Raw genomic sequence first — 22634 nt, 5'->3', positions numbered from 1 at the left:
TTACATAGCCCCCATGCTCCCCACAAAAGATTTTACAAATTTTTTTGGGCACTGGCGAATACATATTTGTTAAAAATTTTTTCACAGTTACAATAACAAAGAAATCAAATGCACACACTTATTGATACAATGTTGGTCAAAAGCTAAAATTTTCTCACAGTCCATAAAGACAGTCCTGATCATCCATCACAGTAAAATTGCAGTGTTTCTTTTTTTCTCCAAGTCTGAGCAGTAAGAGGAAATGCACACGGAAGTAGTGGATTTCCACGCAGTCTTGAAGAAGTAGTGTTGTCCTTCCAACGGAAAGACAGTGCTGACTCTCGACATGCAGACAGGTAATGGGCCACAACAGAGCAAACCCACAGCAGAGTCATTCGAAATTTTGAAGAATATTGGTAGGTAGGTCGTCACAGAGTAGACCTACTGTAGTCCTGGTAGAGATTACGGTATTGGTGGGCCATCAGAGGTGCAGACCCACTGCAGTCCTTGTAGAAATAATGGTATTGGTGAGTCGGCAAAGGTGTAGACCCACTGTAGTCCTTGTAGAAATAATGGTACTGGTGGGTCATCAAAGACGCAGACCCACTGTAGTCCTTGTGGAGATGGCCAGCAGCCATCTGTTGTGACTGTGCAGGTGCACAATCACCATTGAAGAGTCTTGCAGACAATATAGCAAGTCCATAAACCACCACTTGTGCAGTCACTAAGTTTCTGGAATTGTCCTTAGAACCAGCAATGCTGTTATCCAGTCCCTTGCTGAATTATTAACACACATGCAAACACTATCAGTCCCTACTTCTCACATATTGTCCATATACTATGACCAACAGAAACGTGTGGAGTGAAATGTAACTTACAAGTTACTTAATTTGATGAACTGGTGACAATTACAATTTTATAACATAAGAATATAATAACAAAGGTAAAAAATACATCATTAAAAAGCATAACAATACAGATAACATTTGTAGTATAGGCTTTACAAAAGAATCGAAATAAACAGCTACATCAGTGTTACAGGAATTATGACATATGTGAATATATAAAATAATGAGAATAGTTTTCGAAACATTAATTTCACTCATGAGCATTAAAACAAAACAGAATAAATAATGTCTAAACAACTTTACAAAGTAAATAACATATTATTAATGCAAATTATATTTGAGGATAACAGTATTCCTCATCATAGTGAATGTAGCTTAGTATTAGAAGACAAAAAATTCTATGAAACAGTACACAGAGACAGGAAGAAAACAAATACACAAGGGTACACAAAAGGAAAGGACAGGGTTTGTACTCAGTGTAACATTTGGTACTGCAGTCCAACCCAAAACTTCATTCCATAGATCTTTCGTCTTATTTCAACATTTGTTTCCACCAAAAAAAATCCTATCCAAGCATGCTTTCTGTATTTATATGTACACATATTTCTTACCTCATTATTTGTTTCCAAGATAATCCTACCTATACCTGCTTTCTGTACATTTTTCGTATAACTTCTCAATGCATTTCTTCCAATTCATCACCACTCATTCTCTTATATAGTTTACCCCCTCTTAAGCTAACTTAAATCTACTGAGCTCAGATGCATGAACTAAGCGACGAGGCAATGCAGCAGCACAAAACAATTAATACAAACAGCAATGACAAGAAAATGGAAATTGGCGAAGCAAGCAGCATTAAAGAAATTAGCAAAGCAATTGCAATATTACAACTAATATAAGGCAATATGCAGCAAACAATAAAAATAAATTAGTAGTAAAACTGGCTTAACAGAGTAATACAAAGTGAAATTCAGTAACACTATGCCTGGTAAACAGCAGCAGCAAATGCAATAACTTATACCTAAATATGACAGCTCAAGCAGAAAAAATATTACACTAAAGACAACAATGCAAATAAGGGAAATATCTATTCACATCTTAATGTCTATGTAATTAAAGTGGTGCACCACAACTTATTCTACCATAAAAATTACCAAGTACTTGAAAAGTAAATTATGTATGCAGTTCCCGTCAAGGGAAATGTCTTTGTGCTCCCTCATTTTTTGGGAAGTGTATTACAAAATTAGTATTTACTGGATCTGTAGACAGAAAATATTTATATTAGTACATCTATAAAATTCTATTTTAACCAATGCTGCAGTGCAGCTAGAAACTAGATATTAAACAAAATGAGCAAATCTCCTGACTAGAAAGACAATAGATGTAAAATGTTTCTCATCATTTCATTAGGCATTTTAGTAAATATCATAAATTAAGAGCTCCATAGTGTAATTATATGTTTTCAAGTTTGAGCGTGTCGTATTTGCGATGCTTTCGACAGAGGAACGTCAATAGCGAGGATAATGGCCTCTTTTTTTTCCCCCCCCTGTGCCTCTGAAAAGGCACACACTAATGGCTTTTTCTCCAGGCGTCTGACACAGCTGGCCGCTCAAGACGCATTACGTCAAAGTCACTTGGCTTTCGTACCGAAATATTTACGACACTAGTTTGCACTACAGTGACAGTCTCATATACAAAATTTCACAGGTCTAGAATTTGCGTTACAAATCTGTAGCAACAAAATCCTTTTGATATAACAGTGTCCGAAAAATTTTCGTCGGCATTGTAATACATTTACGCATTTACATACATTTCATAACTCTTAAAATACGATTCTTGGTTTCCAACATCCTTTTTCACAAGTCAGAGTCCCTAACCACTACTCATTATTCCTTACCTTATTACACATATACACATTCGTCGACACTTCTTCAATATTTCATCATAATAAATACATAGCATAATCAAATTCCTCATATAGCATCAGCTTATTGTTCATAAACATACCGCAGCAGCGTAATACACATCGTCATCATAACATCATGAAACCTCAGCCAAATCTCAAAATCGTCGTAGCTTCCTTCAATAATTTCGAAACCTAAAAAAATTTCTCTGCTCATGTCAAAAGTGTCATCTACCTCAAATGTACTTTAAAAATCATGATCCCATACCAAATACATCATTCAAAGCTCTCATAGTATCACAATGGTTCCGAAAAAATATGAACAGTTCACAAAATACAGACGAAATACAATTTCATAAGTGTGAAGTTATCCAAGTGTGTAATTGCTAGACATCTGTCAATGATGTAGTAAAAATTGTTTGTTTCTCTGTTTAAATAATCAGATAGCTGTGTATTTTACGTGTTATAGAAATATGGTACCGATGTGTAAAGTTGTATAAGCAAATACCATATTATCTAGGGCTCCTTGTGCTTGCCAAACACATGGTACACAAAGTAAATGTGTACCCCATGAGGATAAATGAATAATACCCTCAGGTGTTACAGATTACAGCAATGGAATGAAATGTATCATGGAAAACCTTTGTATCATTGTACTTCAAATATCTTTAACAAAAAAATGTTTTAAGTACAAAATTAATCACTCAAATACGTGTACTGTAGCGCTAAACTGTGCCTCTTGTAAGATAATCTCTGTGGAAGTGTCGTAGTTATCCTCCTCCGAAAGTTAAGTTCCGCAAAAGTCAATGTACTTACCTCATGGTAAACAAAAGTGAAATGCTTTGCGTATAGATGTCTTAGTTATTACGCTTATTGCTGTGATGAAGAAAGTACTGTGCTGTAACATACTGTTGTGCTACAGAAAAGGCTGTCTCATTGTAGCTATACCACAAAAGTTACTACAAAAACATGTTTTACTTTCCAGAATAATACAGGAAAACTGTGCAGATATGAAACAGAAACACTGCAAAAGCAACATTGTAAATTGTCACTCATTAGTAGCATCGTGATAAAATCATGTAGCTGTCACATAAACTAACCACTGTGTCGTCTGGTATCTCACAGAAAGTACTTTAAATCCAGAATATATTTCCAAGTAACCAAAATGTTGCATTCAAATCTCATTAGCAGTACCAGTATATGTTCTAAGTATGTAAGCCTTATAGTCGTTACGTAATCATGCAACTAACAAGCAAGAATGTACACACACAATACCACTGTGACGTCTGTTCACTATAACAATGCATTCATAATTTCTGTTTAAATAAGTTCTCTTGGTTCTAGATTGGATATTTAACTTCAAACATTGTTGCATGGTAACATTTCCTAAGTCTGACAATTCATACTAGAAACGTGAAGTGAAAAGTTTTACGGCAAAGACAAAGTTAAAAAGCAGATTTTCTTTCAATAAACGGTTTTACATATGAAATGTGGTGTAAACCTTTACTCTTCCTAGTACGCAGAGTTTCAGCTTCAGTGGAATTATCATGTAGTATATGGTACATCGGTAAGGGATGCTAAAATTTTTCTCAAGGTTAACGTCTATGTAATTTTTCCCTGAGCCAGCCGCCGCACGTGGCTGCCTGCGGTGCGAGTCATAGTCTGTGTCTTTGTTGGCGTGCGTCGTTATTGGGATTAGGAGACCTAACTTCTACAAATTCACCTTGTCGAGAGTGCCCTGCTCTGTTAGAATCCCGCCAGTTCTGATGGAATTCAGGTCTGTCGTTTTGTCGGTAGTTTAAATAGTTGCTTGTTTGTCGGTCGTGTTGTGGAGAATTTCTCCCAGAATCGTAACTGCACGCTGAACTGTTGCGCCTGAAGTTATTCTGTCTCCCTTGATAATAATTGTTTTTGTTCCCATATTGTCTGTTTCTATGGTAATCTCTGTCATATTCATTACTACAGAAATGCGATCTTTCTCTGTAACTATTATTACTCTGCCAGTGGTTGGGTGTCTGTTTTGGTCACGATTTGTGTTGTAAGAATAGACTTGTCGTGTCCAGTTATTGTTTCTGTCGTCACGGAATTGTGATGGATGTAACCTGTAGTGATTGTTTTCCTATTTTTGCATCCCGCGACTGTCTGTGTCAATTTCTAATTCTTGTAAGAGTCTCTGAAAAACTTCAATGTCGTCTTTGCAACGTCCTGCCAAAATAATATTTCTTAAATGTTCAGGCAATTTCATTAAGCAAATGCGGATGAGTTCTGAAGGGCAGCATGGGATTGAAAGATATTGATTCTTATGCAACATGTCTTCAAAATATTTGACAAGACTGGAAAATTCAGATTGTTCAAAGTGTTTCATCATCATGATGCTGTGTTTTACTCGGTCTTGTGTAGTTTGCATCCCGCGACTGTCTGTGTCAATTTCTAATTCTTGTAAGAGTCTCTGAAAAACTTCAATGTCGTCTTTGCAACGTCCTGCCAAAATAATATTTCTTAAATGTTCAGGCAATTTCATTAAGCAAATGCGGATGAGTTCTGAAGGGCAGTATGGGATTGAAAGATATTGATTCTTAATGCAACATGTCTTCAAAATATTTGACAAGACTGGAAAATTCAGATTGTTCAAAGTGTTTCATCATCATGATGCTGTGTTTTACTCGGTCTTGTGTAGCTTGAGGCCAATATGCTGAGAGGAAGGCATGATAAAACTCTCCTTCACTGTGACAATCGTGAATGACCGATCGCATTCTTACAGCTGGTTCGTTCTCTAAGTAGCCACACATAAATTCTAATCTGTGTTCTAACGACCAGTTGGGAGGAAAACAATGAGAGAATTGATGGAGCCATGCTTGTGGATGAATGTCGTTGCCAGAATTCTTAAATGTTTTGAATTTTCGTGTAGTAATGAACAGCTTATAGTCAAAATCATCATGTCGGCGAGTCGCATGTCGGTCATTGTTACGTCGTTTCGGCGGTTCCATCTCAAAATTCGGTGTGCCTTGCCAATTTCTTTCATAATCTCCGAAGTATCCTGTGTTACTATTTTGTGGTTGTTCCGTATCTCTAAGTCCCTCTTCCCGTGTTGGAGCGCGAGTGTCATCTGAAATATGTAATTTTTGTATTACTTGTGCCAAATGATCTTGTACTTCCCGGATTTCTCTTTTGTGTTGCGTATTAATTTGATTCTGATTTTGTTGGAATTTCTTAATTTGTTCATACTCTTCTGTGTCAGTGATGGCTACAGGTCTTGTGTCATTCAGATCATCATCTACCTTTGTAGATAAGTTAGTGAACTGATCCGAAAGTTCGGCTACTTTCTCCGATAGTGTACTTATTTCCTCAGTGTGTTTTTCTGAACCAAGTTTCAGAGTATCTACTGTGTCCTTTAAGTTTTCCTGAGTTTTTGCAAGTTGCGTAACCGAATCGGTAGACGCAACAGAGTCAATTTTAGCTTGCAAGGTCTCATGATTTTCACGAACAATAGTTTGCAGCTCTTTTATGGCTGCTTCGTGATTCTGTAATGCATTTTCATGCCGCGAAGAAATAGGTTGAAAATGTTCACAAATTTGTGTTTTTACGTCATTACAAACTTTTTGACATTTCGATTCAATGTTATGTAACTCTGTAGTTAAATCTTCACGTGTTTGTTCCAGTGTGGTGCCTAACTTCCGAAGATTTTGTTCCATTGTGTCTAACTTTTGAAGCTTTTGCTGTGTTTGTCTCTGATTTTGTTCCACTGTGTCTAACTTTTGAAGCTTTTGCTATGTTTGTCCCATTTGTTGTATTAATTGTAATAAGAATGCATTGGTGTCTGAAACATGTTCCTCAGTGCTTTCCGGCAGCGAATTTGTACCGGCAACATTCACATTTTGACAAGCAGAAAATGTGTCTTGACTTCTTTGAGAAAACGGTGAGAACCCAAAACCTGAGTCTACAGTATTTGCAATATTGTGTTCTGTCATTCCCGATTCCTGAGGCGAGCTGTTGCCGACCGATCGATCGATAATGCTTCCCTGTTCACTACCTGTTTCACTGTCTACACCATTATTTGACGCCCGCTCCATTTCCCTATGCACAGTTACCAAATTACTACATTGAACATTAGTAAATTCATTACTCGGCGGCGCTGGTAAGCTACGCTCGTCGTCACTATTATTTCTCAGTTTAATTTGGAGCCTAGTGTTACGTTTTTCACACGCCATTATTGTCACAATATTTCACATTATAACACAGAAAAGCACAATTTGAAGAGCAAAAATAAGAGAACACATTAACATAGCACTGAAAATAATATCTAGTTAATAGCAAGCGCAGCTGCGAAATACTTGGTGCAAATTTACATGTGTGCCACACCTGTTTTACTGTACAACAATGAAAGACTGCAACTACAAAGGAGATTCTCTGTACAATTACGCGCTAGCAATAAACAAAATCTACAGTAATTACACAAACTACAAGAAAAAAATCCGAAGATTCCAGTGAGGTATCCTCGGCTAAGGGTCGACTACAGTAGTGTAGTTCCAAAATAGTTCAAATGGCTCTGAGCGCTATGGGACTTAATATCTGAGGTCATCAGTCCCCTACAACTTAGAACTACTTAAATCTAACTGACCAAAGGACATCACACACTGAAACGTCCCCTTTTGAAAAATTATGCATGACTGTGCTTAAATTGACACACAATATTTTTAGCGCAACGCAATCTGACTTTCAAAAATCGCTACAAAAGAATGGCCCTGACTAACATTAACCTATACCTTTCACAAATCACTTACCTCACAAAAATCTTCGTTACTCAAGCTACTGCAACACAGCGAGCGCCACTACTGCCAGCTAAATAATAGATTGAAACTACTGAAGGCACTAGCTACTGATAGGCATAGTTAGCAAATGAAAGATTTTAATAGAGAACAAACAATGTAATTACCTTAATAGTGTTGAAAAATCATAGTATATATAGCAGTTCATGACATCCAGTCTTACAAATTTCAAAACTCCGCCATTTCTCTACCCACATCACCCACTGCTGGCGGCTCACCTCCTACTGCGCAACGCTATGTGCTGTTCGCATCCAGCTACCCAACACTACAATGGCAGACAACAATGCAAACTAGCCACAGACTGCACACAGCACAGCCAGTGATTTTCATACAGAGTGCTACGTAACGTTGCCAATAAGAAAACATAAACAGCCTACTTACAACACAACCATGCCCGAGGCGGGATTCGAACCTGCGTCCGTAGCGGTCTCGCGGTTCCAGACTGAAGCGCCTAGAACCGCTCTTTTTAAAATTTTGTTCGATATATTTCGTTGCGTTTGGCCTGGATGGACGTTACAAGATATGCATTCAAGTTGTTCGTTGATGGCTTGACTCACTTTTTTTCTTACAGAGAGCACGCAGCCCTCTGACCGAACACGCTGAGCTACCATGCCTCTTTTTTTTAAAAAAATAAATAAATAAATAAAATAGAATTTAAAAAAAATCGGTATTGTAAATGTTGTCCTGATAAATTTTGTAAAGTTTAAGTAAAGATTCTTTTTTTTGTTATAATCTTTGAGAACAGTTACTTGCCAGACATCTAGGTCGCACAGAAATAATGAAGTTAGTGGAACAAGGTTAAACAAGTGTATTGTTTAACCAACACAATACACAGTGTTTCACCACGAACCCACAGTTGAATCAGTTAATATGACCTGTTGCCACATTTCCAGTAACTTAGTACTAACTAGTACAATATTTCGTATTGCAGTCACGGGCTGCTCGTAGTGACACAATTGCAGTTACCTCTCAAACTGACGCAGGATTACTGGGACACTTTTGGATTTGTTGTTGGGTACTTCCAGCGGTATCAGATCTCGCTGTTAAGTACACCAGGTATAGATCAATTTTGTGATGAAACTAGCACGAGAGCGGAAACTTGGTAACGCATAAATACCGTTTGTTAATCTGCGTCACGAAACGGACCTGCTATGGTGCCGTTAGCAGTCAGTGCAGTCGCAGATGGAGAGTCGGTGTGCGGCGTGGTTGTATTAATACCCCACCTTCCCCTCAGTCGGTGGGCACGGAGTCTTCCCCCCATCTCCCCCTGCTCTCTCTCTCTCTCTCTCTCTCTCTCTCTCTCTCCCTCTCTCCTCTACGAGCATCCCGCCTGTGTATTCACGAAGGGCAGGAGGGAGGGAAGGGGACCGCGGAATGGACGACAAAGGGCTCTGATCGCAAAGGAAATGAGGTGGCGCTGAAAACTGAGTGCGAGAAGTGCCAGTTTGGCGGCTCACAAAGGCCTCTGGCGGCGGCGCCCGCGTGAATCGAAAACAGCGGTCGATGCGGACGGCCTACTGCGGGGACGCGGCTGCAGTCGGACACGACGCGCCGCCGTGCCGTGCCGTGCACGAAGGCGGCGAGCGCTCTTTTCAAAGGCGGGCGAGCGCCTGCCCGCCCAGCGGCCGACTATTCACGGTGCGACGAGTTGGCGCTCATCAGCCGGCTCTGCCGAGACAAAGGAACCTCTGCGCGCCGAGGGATAAATAACGAAAATTTGTTTCGTATCCTTTCCGCTCTGGCTGTCTGACGACTGCTAATCACTATCGGGCACTCTCTGCGAGACAATCAGGGGACCACTGCGAATTCCTCAGTTATATAGTTGATTATATTACATGTACAGTGCAATCCATATAAACCCTAGCTACTTTATTGAGTCGTAGCGTATGAATTAATAACGGGACATATGTGCAGTGTTGGGAGATGATAATTCACAACTGGTAGATTACATACTCTAACAAAACCACCACTTGCAAAGTAGGTTAGAAATCAGATTAATAACGTTGCTCACGGAGCATATGTTCGCTTTATCGGTCAACAACAAAGATATTGACTGTGGATGGTATCGTCAGAATGGAAATAATAAAGTCACTGTAAAAAAGTCATTAATTTTGGTACTTACCTTGAATGGATTCCCACGCAAATTTCGTCGAAGTTGTTATTGCTCATCTTGTTGATTGTAGAGTCCACTTTGACTGGTAGAAGGTCCAGATCTGTATATAAGCAATATTTGAGGACCTAACAAATCCGTTTTTCAGTATATTGTTAATGATCAAACAATCCCATATCAGAACAATGGTATGGTAGAAATAATTTTTGACTTGGTGTTCACGATCCACATATTTATTAAACTTCTTGTAAATTCACATTTACTTCTTCTTAATTGTCACGTCATCAAGAAAACATTTTTGTATCAATCTTCATATACAGGGTGCTACAAAAAGGTACGGCCAAACTTTCAGGAAACATTCCTCACACACAAAGAAAGAAAATATGTTATGTGGAAATGTGTCCGGAAACGCTTACTTTCCGTGTTAGAGCTCATTTTATTACTTCTCTTCAAATCACATTAATCATGGAGTGGAAACACACAGCAACAGAACGTACCAGCGTGACTTCAAACACGTTGTTACAGGAAATGTTCAAAATGTCCTCCGTTAGCGAGGATACATGCATCCACCCTCCGTCGCATGGAATCCCTGATGCTCTGATGCAGCCCTGGAGAAAGGCGTATTGTATCACAGGCGTCCACAATACGAGCACGAAGAGTCTCTACGTTTGGTAACGGGGTTGCGTAGACAAGAGCTTTCTAATGCGCCCATAAATCAAAGTCAAGAGGGTTGAGGTCAGTGGAGCGTGGAGGCCATGGAATTGGTCCGCCTCTACCAATCCATCGGTCACCCAATCTGTTGTTGAGAAGCGTACGAACACTTCGACTGAAATGTGCAGGAGCTCCATCGTGCATGAACCACATGTTGTGACGTACTTGTAAAGGCACATGTTCTAGCAGCACAGGTAGAGTATCCCGTATGAAATCATGATAACGTGCTCCATTGAGCGTAGGTGGAAGAACATGGGGCCCAATCAAGACATCACCAACAATGCCTGCCCAAACATTCATAGAAAATCTGTGTTGATGACATGATTGCACAAGTGCGTGCGGATTCTCGTCAATTGGGCCAACTGGCAGTGAATCGAGGAAGTAGAGTACATACTGACGTAACTAAAATGAGCTCTAACATGGAAATTAAGCGTTTCCGGACACATGTCCACATAACATCTTTTCTTTATTTGTGTGTGAGGAATGTTTCCTGAAAGTTTGTCCGCACCTCTTTGTAACACCCTGTATTTAATTTCCACTTTAACCAAACACAAGACTTGACTGTCCTTTTACAAAGCGAAATAACAACTTAACTTCTGCAAAGTGAAACAAAGACTGCCCTGTGCGCATTCGCGCCAAAACGGTTACAAGTAAGTCAAAGATTACGACAGTCTCACAGAAATGAGTACACGCAAGAACTATATCACTGTAATATTTCGATACATCGTAGTAGCTACACATTAATAAAATCAAATATGAATATTGTCCCAAAATTATGTCTGTTACTTCGCAGAAAAGTAATACGATATTACTGGTACCGAGAATTGGGGTTGGAGTGCCGTAACGGTCGCGTAAATAAAGAACCATTACGATACATACATAAAAACTCATCATCACCTCCTTCCAATGATTAGATATAGTAATTACTTATTCTGGTCTCTATCATCCATCCACCCATCTCATATGACGTCTGCCTGAATCTGTTTCCAGTCGCCCGATAATTCATTACCGTTTTCGGCAATCGGTTTCCTGTCATTTTATCAGCATGATCATCCCATTCTATTCTAGTACATTCTACCTTGTCATTAATCGAAAAGATTTTTAAGTCTGATCTCATTGTTTCATTCCTTATTCTACCCATTCTATTACATTCTCTTACATACTTCAAGAACTTCATCTCTTCTGCCTGCATACGCAATTTCTTTCTTTTTTTTTCTATCATTAGCCATTTAGAACCATTTACAAGAGTAGCAAGAGTAATAATTTTATAAATTTTGATTTACATTTCTTTCCTTGTTTTTCTTTCCAAAGTTCTTCCAATTGTTCCTCAGATAGCTTGATATTTATTAACTTTCTTCTCAACGCCTTTGTCATATTTAAAACTGATATCACATCCTAGATAACTGAACTGGATCATTTGTTCTAAAATTTTCTCATTTATTACTACACCGAAAAGCCAAAAAAAGTGGTGCACCTGTCTATTATAGTGTAGAGCACCCGCGAGCGCAAAACGTGGCATGGACTCGACTGATGTCTGAAGTAGTGCTGGAGGGAACTGACACCGTGAATCATGCAGGGCTCTCCATGCATCTGTAAGAGTACGAAGGAGTGAAGGTCTCTTCTGAACAGCATATTGCACAGCATCACAGATATGCTCAATAATGTTCATGTCTTGGGAGCTTGGTGACCAGCGCAAGTTTTTAAACTCAAAAGAGTGTACCTAAAGCCACTCTGTAGAAATTTTGGACATGTGGGGTGTCGTATCGTCCTGCTGGAATTGCGCAAGTCCATCGGAATACACAATGGACATGAATGCATGCGGATGATAAGATAGGATGCTTACGTACATGTCACCTATCAGAGTCGTATCTAGATGTATCAGGGGTCCCATACCACTCCAACTATACAGGTCCAACGCCTCTACAGAGCCTCGACCAACTTGAACACTCACCTGCTGACGCGTGGGGTCCATGGATTCATGAGGTGTCTCCATACCAGTACACGTCCATCCTCTCGATACAATTTGAAACGAGGCTTTTACGACCAGGCAACGTGTCATCAACAGTCGAATGTCCGTGTTGACGGGGCCCAGACGAGGCGTAAAGCTTTGTGCCATGCCGTCATCAAGGATACACGAGTGGGCTTTAGGTTCGTGAAACCGTCGTACGGGGAAGTCCCCACTTCATCGCTACGTCGGAGATGCTGTGTCCTATCGCTCGTGCGTCGACTATAACACAACTTTGGAACTCATTTCAATCTTGGTAAACTGCCATTGTAGCAGCAGTAACCGATCTAACAACTGCGCCAGACACTTGTTCTCTTACATAGGTGTTGCCGAACGCAGCGTCGTATTCCGCCTGTTTACAAATCACTGTATTTAAATACGCATACATATACCAGTTTCTTTGGCGCTCCAATGTGTTTTTTATCTGACTGGCTATCCGCCCCAGGTAGCTGAGTGGTCCGCGCGACAGAATGTCAATCCTAAGGCCCCGGGTTCGATCCCCGGCTGGGTCGGAGATTTTCTCCGCTCGGGGACTGGGTGTTGTGTTGTCCTAAGCATCATCATTTCATCCCCATCGACGTGCAAGTCGCCGAAGTGGCGTCAAATCGAAAGACTTGCACCCGGCGAACGGTCTACCCGACGGGAGTCCCTAGTCACACGACATTTACAACTGTCTGGATTCTGTCCTGTGAAAGGCATTACCTTTGCCTTATTTCCAGATATATGTAAGTTTTAATGTGTTGCGTTTTGGCTCAATCTGTATACCGCTCTTTGTAAATTGCCTTCTGATTCCTGTATAATTATCTGATCATCAATATATAACCGAATATGTAATGATTAGCTAGATAATATTTTTTGTTCTTAAGTGAATTTCATCTTACTAGTTCTTAACTAGGTTATAAATATACAAATTATATAAAACAACAGAGGAAACAACAATTCACAGCTTGAAAACTTCACACATATATAAACACCTATACATACTGAGGTGACTAAAGTCACGGGATAATTCCTAATACCACGTCAGATACCAGAAGTAGTGCAGGAACTCGACATGGCATCATTTCATCAGGTCGTTGGCAATCGCCTGAAAAATGTAGAGTCTGTGAACTATGGGAGTTAACATCTGATGTCATCAGCCCACTAAACTTGGAACTACTTAAACCTAACTAACCTAAGGACATCACATATCCATGCCCGAGGCAGGATTCGAACCTGCGACCGTAGCAGCAGCGCGGTTCCGGACTGAAGTGCCTAGAACCGCACTCATCCCACAACGTGTATTTGGTCGCTGAGCACTTCTGGGTTGTCCCTGTGTGTCGACCTGTGATTTGTCCTTGTTGTTTCAGTCACTGGCTTTAGTATTGTTCGAGTTGTTTGTGGAAGCGTTTCGTGGAGCCGTGTGTGACTCGTGACGTTTCGACTGATCAACTATTTTTATGCTGTCTCCATGCTGCATGTGGTCAGTCGGTTGGGACGGAGCAGCATGGCAGTATTTGCGGCGCGAGGCCAGGGCTGCTGGCGGTGTGCACGCACTGTCGGATTATGAGGTGCTAGGTGCGCGATCGATAGTTCGTTGCCCACTGAATCTGGACGCTGAAGTTGAGTGATCGGTTAACCTGTTATGGAGCCTCAACTCTTCGTTCATTTGCAGGTTGTTGCTCCCTGGGGCATTCGGCCTAGCAGCAATGTATGATATCGGCGAAATCTTGCAGCCATCTTCCTATATTGGGATTAATTACTAAATTGACTGCTACTTACCAGTGAAGTGCACCAGCGGTATTTTCTGCCATGTGGCTGTTAACGACCCAGTTACCTGCCCTGGTCGGTAGTATACATTTCCGGCAGTGTGCTTTCCTTGTCGTGTTGACACTGTCTGGCACAGCATGTAGTTCGACAACCTTTAGTTGTTTGGTTCGTATTTGCTTAGAGTGGTTGTTGTTCCCTTGGCTGTTTTCAAACGCCAATTTCTTAGACTTAGTGCTGTTTGTATCCTCGTCCTCAGTCGATATTTTCCATCGTTGTATCGTTGGTTGGACGGAAGGGATTTGGTTAAACTGTTGGTCAGTCCTTGGGCTGTCCCTGGTTTGGGTTGCCATCCGATTATTTAACTTCAACGCTTGGCTGCCTGTCTCACCTCGCCTTACATTTGAGCTACCTTCTCAGGCCGCCCCGTGGAACACTTCTGAGCACCACTTGTTGTCTTTGTTTTAGGTTGTGATTTTCATTTTAGTTTCAAGTATTGTGTGAGGCCTTTGGATGTGTATTAATTCTGTTCCTTTTAAATTTTACATTAAAACCTTCAGCCGTGTTAGATTAAAATTTTGAACTTTGATTTAATTTTAAAAAAGAGAAAAAAATATTTTTTCTTAAAATTGGTTCTATCTGAAATTGTTTGTCATCCAGGCCCTAAGCCATTAGTTGTTCGATGTGTTATGTGTGGCCGGCCGGTGTGGCCGTGCGGTTCTAAGCGCTTCAGTTTGTAACCGCGTGTGCGCTGTGGTCGCAGGTTCGAATCCTGCCTCTGGCATGGATGTGTGTGATGTCCTTAGGTTAGTTACGTTAAAGTTGTTCTAAGTTCTGGGGGACTGATGACCACAGAAGTTAAATCCCATAGTGCTCAGAGCCATTTGAACCATTTATTATGTGTGGCCTTCAGCTGAGGATTTACGTTAAAAGCCTTCAGCCATGTTTATTCATCATAAGAAATTTTTTAATAAGAAGGAAGGTGTTTATTTTAAATGGTTTGACTGACTTGTTTTTCAGGCCTTCAGCCGTTGTTTCAGATTTGTTTGTGGCATTCAGCCATGCAACAAGTTGATATTTCTTTAATTACGCTTTCTTCCATTCTATTGTAAGTTTAAAAGGAAATTTCTTGGTTAGAAAAATTGTTTATTAATGTGTTATAATTATAATTGTCCTTCAGTCGTGTAGTGTAGGCCTTCAGCAGCTAATTGCTTTCAATTGCATGTTTCTTTTTAAAAAATAAAGAAAAAAAATTCCTTCAATTTGTAATTGCTTTTGGTATCGAAGCCAGGCCCTCAGCCTTTTTTTTTATTGTTGTGGTTTTGGGTCTTCAGCCCAGAAAGCATTTCAAGTTTTCTTTTTTTGGGTCTTCAGCCATGTTGTTTGAATGTGATCTTTAAAACAATGTGTAAATAAGTATTTCTTAGAAAAATAAAGTTGTGTGTTTGATTGTGGAACTCACAGTTACTGTTTACGGCCCCATCCACAATCTTAACCTTGTCCTGTGCGCTCTCAGAGTACCTACCAACCTAGTCTCAACCATTAATAAGGCTCAATAGGCTGTAATCCCGTGTTAACACTTTGAATGGAGACAAGGAGGGATTACGGCGACGTCATTCAGTACAACGGCTACCTGCTTGATCGCGGCCAGACATACGAACTTCTTCGAAAACCGTCATGCGTTCCTCTAGCATGCCATCCCCGTACACTGACAAGAGAACCGCTCTTCACAAAGTGCCTTGTCCTGCCCCCTGGCTTCACGTGGCGTAGCTCCACTGGCGTGGTTGTCCACAACAGAAGACTCCCCGTCCAGAGCTTACACTGGCCATTTACCTTCCACAGTCACGCGCAAGGCGCCGTCCCGTCACGGAAACCGAAACTCATCACTGCGTAGACGCTCTGAGCGCGAATATCGACACAGTGGTATCATTATTTTCATTTAAAACGTATGAACAAACATATCACGAACGACATAAATGTACAATACACTGAATGGCACATGGCAGTTATTATACACTCCTGGAAATTGAAATAAGAACACCGTGAATTCATTGTCCCAGGAAGGGGAAACTTTATTGACACATTCTTGGGGTCAGATACATCACATGATCACACTGACAGAACCACAGGCACATAGACACAGGCAACAGAGCATGCACAATGTCGGCACTAGTACAGTGTATATACACCTTTCGCAGCAATGCACGCTGCTATTCTCCCATGGAGACGATCGTAGAGATGCTGGATGTAGTCCTGTGGAACGGCTTGCCATGCCATTTCCACCTGGCGCCTCAGTTGGACCAGCATTCGTGCTGGACGTGCAGACCGCGTGAGACGACGCTTCATCCAGTCCCAAACATGCTCAATGGGGGACAGAACCGAAGATCTTGCTGGCCAGGGTTGTTGACTTACACCTTCTAGAGCACGTTGGGTGGCACGGGATACATGCGGACGTGCATTGTCCTGTTGGAACAGCAAGTTCCCTTGCCGGTCTAGGAATGGTAGAACGATGGGTTCGATGACGGTTTGGATGTACCGTGCACTATTCAGTGTCCCCTCGACGATCACCAGTGGTGTACGGCCAGTGTAGGAGATCGCTCCCCACACCATGATGCCGGGTGTTGGCCCTGTGTGCCTCGGTCGTATGCAGTCCTGATTGTGGCGCTCACCTGCACGGCGCCAAACACGCATACGACCATCATTGGCACCAAGGCAGAAGCGACTCTCATCGCTGAAGACGACACGTCTCCATTCGTCCCTCCATTCACGCCTGTCGCGACACCACTGGAGGCGGGCTGCACGATGTTGGGGCGTGAGCGGAAGACGGCCTAACGGTGTGCGGGACCGTAGCCCAGCTTCATGGAGACGGTTGCGAATGGTCCTCGCCGATACCCCAGGAGCAACAGTGTCCCTAATTTGCTGGGAAGTGGCGGAGCGGTCCCCTACGGCACTGCGTAGGATCCTGCGGTCTTGGCGTGCATCCGTGCGTCGCTGCGGTCCGGTCCCAGGTCGACGGGCACGTGCACCTTCCGCCGACCACTGGCGACAACATCGATGTACTGTGGAGACCTCACGCCCCACGTGTTGAGCAATTCGGCGGTACGTCCACCCGGCCTCCCGCATGCCCACTATACGCCCTCGCTCAAAGTCCGTCAACTGCACATACGGTTCACGTCCACGCTGTCGCGGCATGCTACCAGTGTTAAAGACTGCGATGGAGCTCCGTATGCCACGGCAAACTGGCTGACACTGACGGCGGCGGTGCACAAATGCTGCGCAGCTAGCGCCATTCGACGGCCAACACCGCGGTACCTGGTGTGTCCGCTGTGCCGTCCGTGTGATCATTGCTTGTACAGCCCTCTCGCAGTGTCCGGAGCAAGTATGGTGGGTCTGACACACCGGTGTCAATGTGTTCTTTTTTCTATTTCCAGGAGTGTAGTATTGTAACCATGCCTCATGAAAGAAAAAAAAATAATTTACGAAACGTATTTACATAGACCTCATTGCTTTAAACAAGGATTGAAAACAGTCTTGACCACAATAAAATGTTTATTTGCATTGGTAGCCGGTTTCGGTCAGCATGTGACCATCTACACACATTTTATACCATGACGGTAGGCGGTGGCGGTAAACGGAGCAGGTTTCGTGGCTTTACGAACGTCAGCTGTTCAACAGCTGAGCAATTGGTGTCCTTGAAGACGCGACAGCATCTCAGTTCACCGCCAACATCTGGGTGTAAATAGTCTGAAAACGGTCACAGCCTGGTCTAAACTGATTACCATTGAAAATAACTATTTTATTGCTGTCAAAACTGGTTGTAATTCACCATTTAACTATTTTATCTGGACCACTGTTCTCAAAAATTATATTCCCACTCTCATCACTGTACTGATGTGCAGAAGTCAGATTATACATTACACTAACTTTATTTAATATTATTAATAATATACAGTGCGGTTTAAAATGATGATAAAGGAACGTACAGACGTCTACCGTTTTGTCAAACAAATAGATAAATGAATTTCTTTCTCTGCACTGAACGAACTTCACTGAGCCTGTTTCAGTGTACTCCATATTAGGCCTGTTACGGCGTTGCTGTCTGCAATACCCCACTGTTACTACACAGCTTTTCAACTAAACTTCATCCTGATCATCTTTTCAAATCTCTATCACCCAACTGTTCATCTCTTACGAAGTCTACCTATTTCTCTCTCTCCAATTGACCGATTAATTCGTTACCTATTTTGGCACTCGGTTTTCCGTCATTCTGTCAATATGCTCCTTCCATTTCGTTCTGTTCTGTTCTACGTTGTTATTAACATTATTAATTCTGACCTTATTGTGTTATTTCTTATTTTATCTATTTTGTTAAAGCCTTTTGCATATCTCATGAACTTAATCTCTGCATTTATTAAAGCCTCTTACATTTCTTACGAACTTCAACTCTGCTGCTCGTATACGTGGTTTTTGTTACTCTTCATTATGCAGAACCATACAAAAGCCCTAACTTCATAGAATTTCAATTGTGTTCCTTTTCTTATTTCTCTTCCCAAAGTTTTTGATAGAATAATATTTATTAACTTCCGCCTCAATGTCTTTTTCATAGTTAAACTAATATTACATCCTAGACAACTGAAGTGGGATACTAAAATTTTCTAATTAATTATTGTTTTCGATCTGACTGGATTCATTCCTTTAGAAGACTTTATCTTTGCCTTATTTGCAGATAGAGTTCAGTTGCAACATATTGCCTTTTGAATCGACCTGTAGTTTTTTCTTTGTAAATTATCTTCTGTTTCCGGAATAATTATCTGATCACTAGCGTATAAAAGAGTACTTAAAGATACGCTAGATCCTATTTCAGTTCCTTCCTAAGTAGGTCATCTCTAGACAAATTAAATGAAGTAGGTGGTAGACTGCACCGGTTCCGAACACCTTTATTTATTAATGTTTAACCTGACATTTATTTAAAGACGTTTTATGGAATTAATAAGATGTTTAGGAAAACACACAAAAGCGGTTTTCTGCCTTATTACAGGCTTTCTCCAAATCAGTAAATGCTAAATGGTTTGTAAGCCAAATTCCCTACGTGTTTCAGTAATTTATCTTATTATAAATATAATATGAATACATGAACGTCTCTTTTTAAAGCCTGGTTGTTTTGAGATTATTGTATCAGTGATAGTCTTTAGCCTTTGATGAAGGATTTTCTCATAAATTTTAGTAAACTTATTCCTCTACAGTTTCCCGTATCTTTCCTAATATCTTTTCGAAATACAGAAATTAGTTTACTTGTGTTCCATTTTTTAGGTACACAACAGTTCTTCCTACACGTATTTAAAAAATAGAGGAAGAAAAATTCTAAAATGTTTCCTTCATACTTGATGAATTCAGCGTTAATGCAATTTAAGCACATTGAAGGCTACTTTTAAATCGCTGATGTTTGTTTGATCTACAGAGTTATAATCAGGTTTGTAGAAGACCTAAGCTTTGGAACTTGACTGAATGCCCATACAGTATTTAGCTCTTTTCTTACGTCTACACTATGTGATCAAAAGTATCCGGACACCTGGCAGAAAATGACTTTAAGTCCGTGACGCCCTCTATCGGTAATGCTGGAATTCAATATGGTGTTGGCCCACCCTTAGCCTTGATGACAGCTTCCACTCTCTCAGGCTCACGTTGAATCAGGTGCTGGAACGTTTCTTGGAGAATGGCAGCCCATTCTTCACGGAGTGCTGCAATGAGGGGAGGTATCAATGTCTTTCGGTGAGACCTGGCGCGATATCAGCGTTCGAAAACACCCCAAAGGTGTGCTATAGGATTCAGGTCAGGACTCTGTGCAGGCCAGTCCATTACAAGGATGTTATTGTCGTACAACCACACCGCCACAGTCCATGCGTTATTAACAGGTGCTCGATCGTGATGCAAAATGCAATCGTCATCCCCGAATTGCTCTTCAACAATGGTAAGCAAGAAGGTGCTTAAGAGATGAAGGTAGGCCTGTGCTGTGATAGTGCCACGCAAAACAACTAGGGGTGCAAGCCGCCTCCTAGAAAAGCATGACCACACTGTAACACCACCGACTCCAAATTTTACTGTATGCACTACACAAGCTGGCAGATGACGTTCACCAGCCATTCGCCATAGCCACACCCTTCCATCGGATCGCCACATTCTGTACCGTGATTCGTCACTCCACACAATGTTTTTACAATTCTCAATGGTCCAATGATTACTCTTCTTACAGCAAGCGATGAGTCGCTTGGCATTTCCTGGCGTGATGTGTGGCTTATGAGCAGTCGCTCAACCATGAAGTCCAAGTTTCCTCATCTCCCGCCAAACTGTCATAGTACTTGCATTGGACCGTGATGCAGTTTGGAATTCTTGTGTGATGGTCCGGAGAGATGCCTGTCCCTTCAGGTTTCAACTTCACTATCACATCGGTAACAGTGGACCTAGGGATGTTTAAGAGTGTGTAAATCTCGCGTACAGACGTATGACACAGGTGAAACCCAATCACCTGACCACGTTCGGAGTCCGTGAGTTCCGCGGAGAGCCACATTTTTCTTTCTCACGATATCAAATGACTTCTGAGGCCGCTGATGTGGAGTACCTGGCAGTGGATGGAAGCACAATGCATCTAATGTGAAAAGGTACGTTTTTGATGGTATCCGGATACTTTTGATCACATAGTGTGTCTGCTGGCAAACAGCTTTCACTGAAAACTTCTCTGATAGTGCACTGCCTCACACTTCCCAGATAGACAATATAAAATTGAATACAGGTTCACACACCTCAGAGAGACAACAGATCATTAATGCAATTAACGTGATGATTAAATGAATTATGATAAGCGGCTTTTGTATTTGTTGATTGAAAATCAGTATCTGTATTTAAAACAAGGTCTGTTTAAAAAAATTCCGGAACTTTGTCCACAAAACTTTCCTCCATTTACCTTTTATTTATTGTGCATGGTCTCCTGAGAAATACTCAACGCCGCTTCCAGTCTTGGTACGTCTCTCGCTGGATCGCGCGATGCGCCGTTTGCGAATTTTCTTTTATCTCGTCTATCGTTGCAAATCTTCTTCCTTTCCCACAGCGTTTTCAAGTTCGCTGGTCCAGGTCTGGAGAGTAAGGAGGATAAGGCACGACAATAGCCACGCATCAACAGGGATGAATATGCGGGTACGTTATCGTGATGCAAGAACCATGAATTGTCGCCACAAATCAGGCCGTTTCCTTCTCGCATTTGCTCGCAGGCATGGCAACCAGTGCCTATAGTACCATCGATTAACAGTTTGCCCTGTGGCACGAATTCATGTTGAACTAATCTTTTAATATCAAAGAAATCTAACAGCACGGTTTTGACATATGACCTGACCTAACAAGACATTTTTTGGTTTGGGAGAACCTTTCCCGACCCATTGTTAAGATTGGACCTTGGGCTGAACATCATAACTGTAGACCCACGTCTCATCACCAGTTACGATTTTCTTAACGAACATCTCTTTCTCAGCTGCGCGATCCACAACTTTTTCACAGATTGCGGGGCGCAGGTCTTACTGTTCTTGACTCATGAGCTGTGGGATGCCCTTGGAGACAAAACGATACATTCCAACACGCTATGTCGGAATTACAAGACATGATTCAGCTGAAATGTTATATTCTTCTGCAATCTCTCGGACAGTGAGTTGTCGATTGGCACGCACAATTTCGTTGACGCTCCTGACATGTGCCTCGTCGGTAGATGTCGAACGTAGGGTCACATGTAACTTCCGCCCGGCCATTTATAATCCCTGAGAATCATTCATGACACCAAATACGGCTTGAGCACTCATCACCGTAGGCTTCCTGCATCATTTTGGCGTGTTTCCGTAAAGGTTTTCTTGAGTTTCGCGCAATATGTAACAAAGGCGCGTTGCTCCTCTAACTCTGTCATCCTGAAATTCACAAACTGTGCGTCGCAATGTTGTACTCAATACAGCACTGAACAATAACTAAGAGACATGCAACAATGAAACATCCGGCAGTTACACATTCAACACAATCGTGTACAGGGATACCAACCATATCTCACTACTGCCTCGAAATTACCTCGAAATTACGAGTATTCCAAAATTTTATCACCAGACATCGTCCTTAAATGTTGCGCAGTAACTGCTGTTCCATATGGACGATTTCATTTCATGTGCTCTGCAGCAAGTAAATGTTTGGTATAAAGTCAAAACATAGTCACATAAGATTAGCACAAAAACTCATCTACCAACGTTATGTACCCACATTTATACTTTCTCAACCAACTGGAAATACACTACCGGCCATTAAAATTGCTACACCAAGAAGAAATGCAGATGATAAACAGGCATTCACTGGACACATATATTATAATAGAACTGACATGTGATTACATTTTCACGCCATTTGGGTCCATAGATCCTGAGAAATCAGTACCCAGAACAACCACCTCTGGCCGTAATAACGGCCTTTATACGCCTGGGCATTG

Source organism: Schistocerca americana, chromosome 1 (assembly GCF_021461395.2).
Source record: "Schistocerca americana isolate TAMUIC-IGC-003095 chromosome 1, iqSchAmer2.1, whole genome shotgun sequence".
Lineage (NCBI taxonomy): Eukaryota > Metazoa > Arthropoda > Insecta > Orthoptera > Acrididae > Schistocerca > Schistocerca americana.
The sequence above is the reverse complement of the archived record's forward strand: the minus strand, read 5'-3'. Positions refer to the sequence as shown.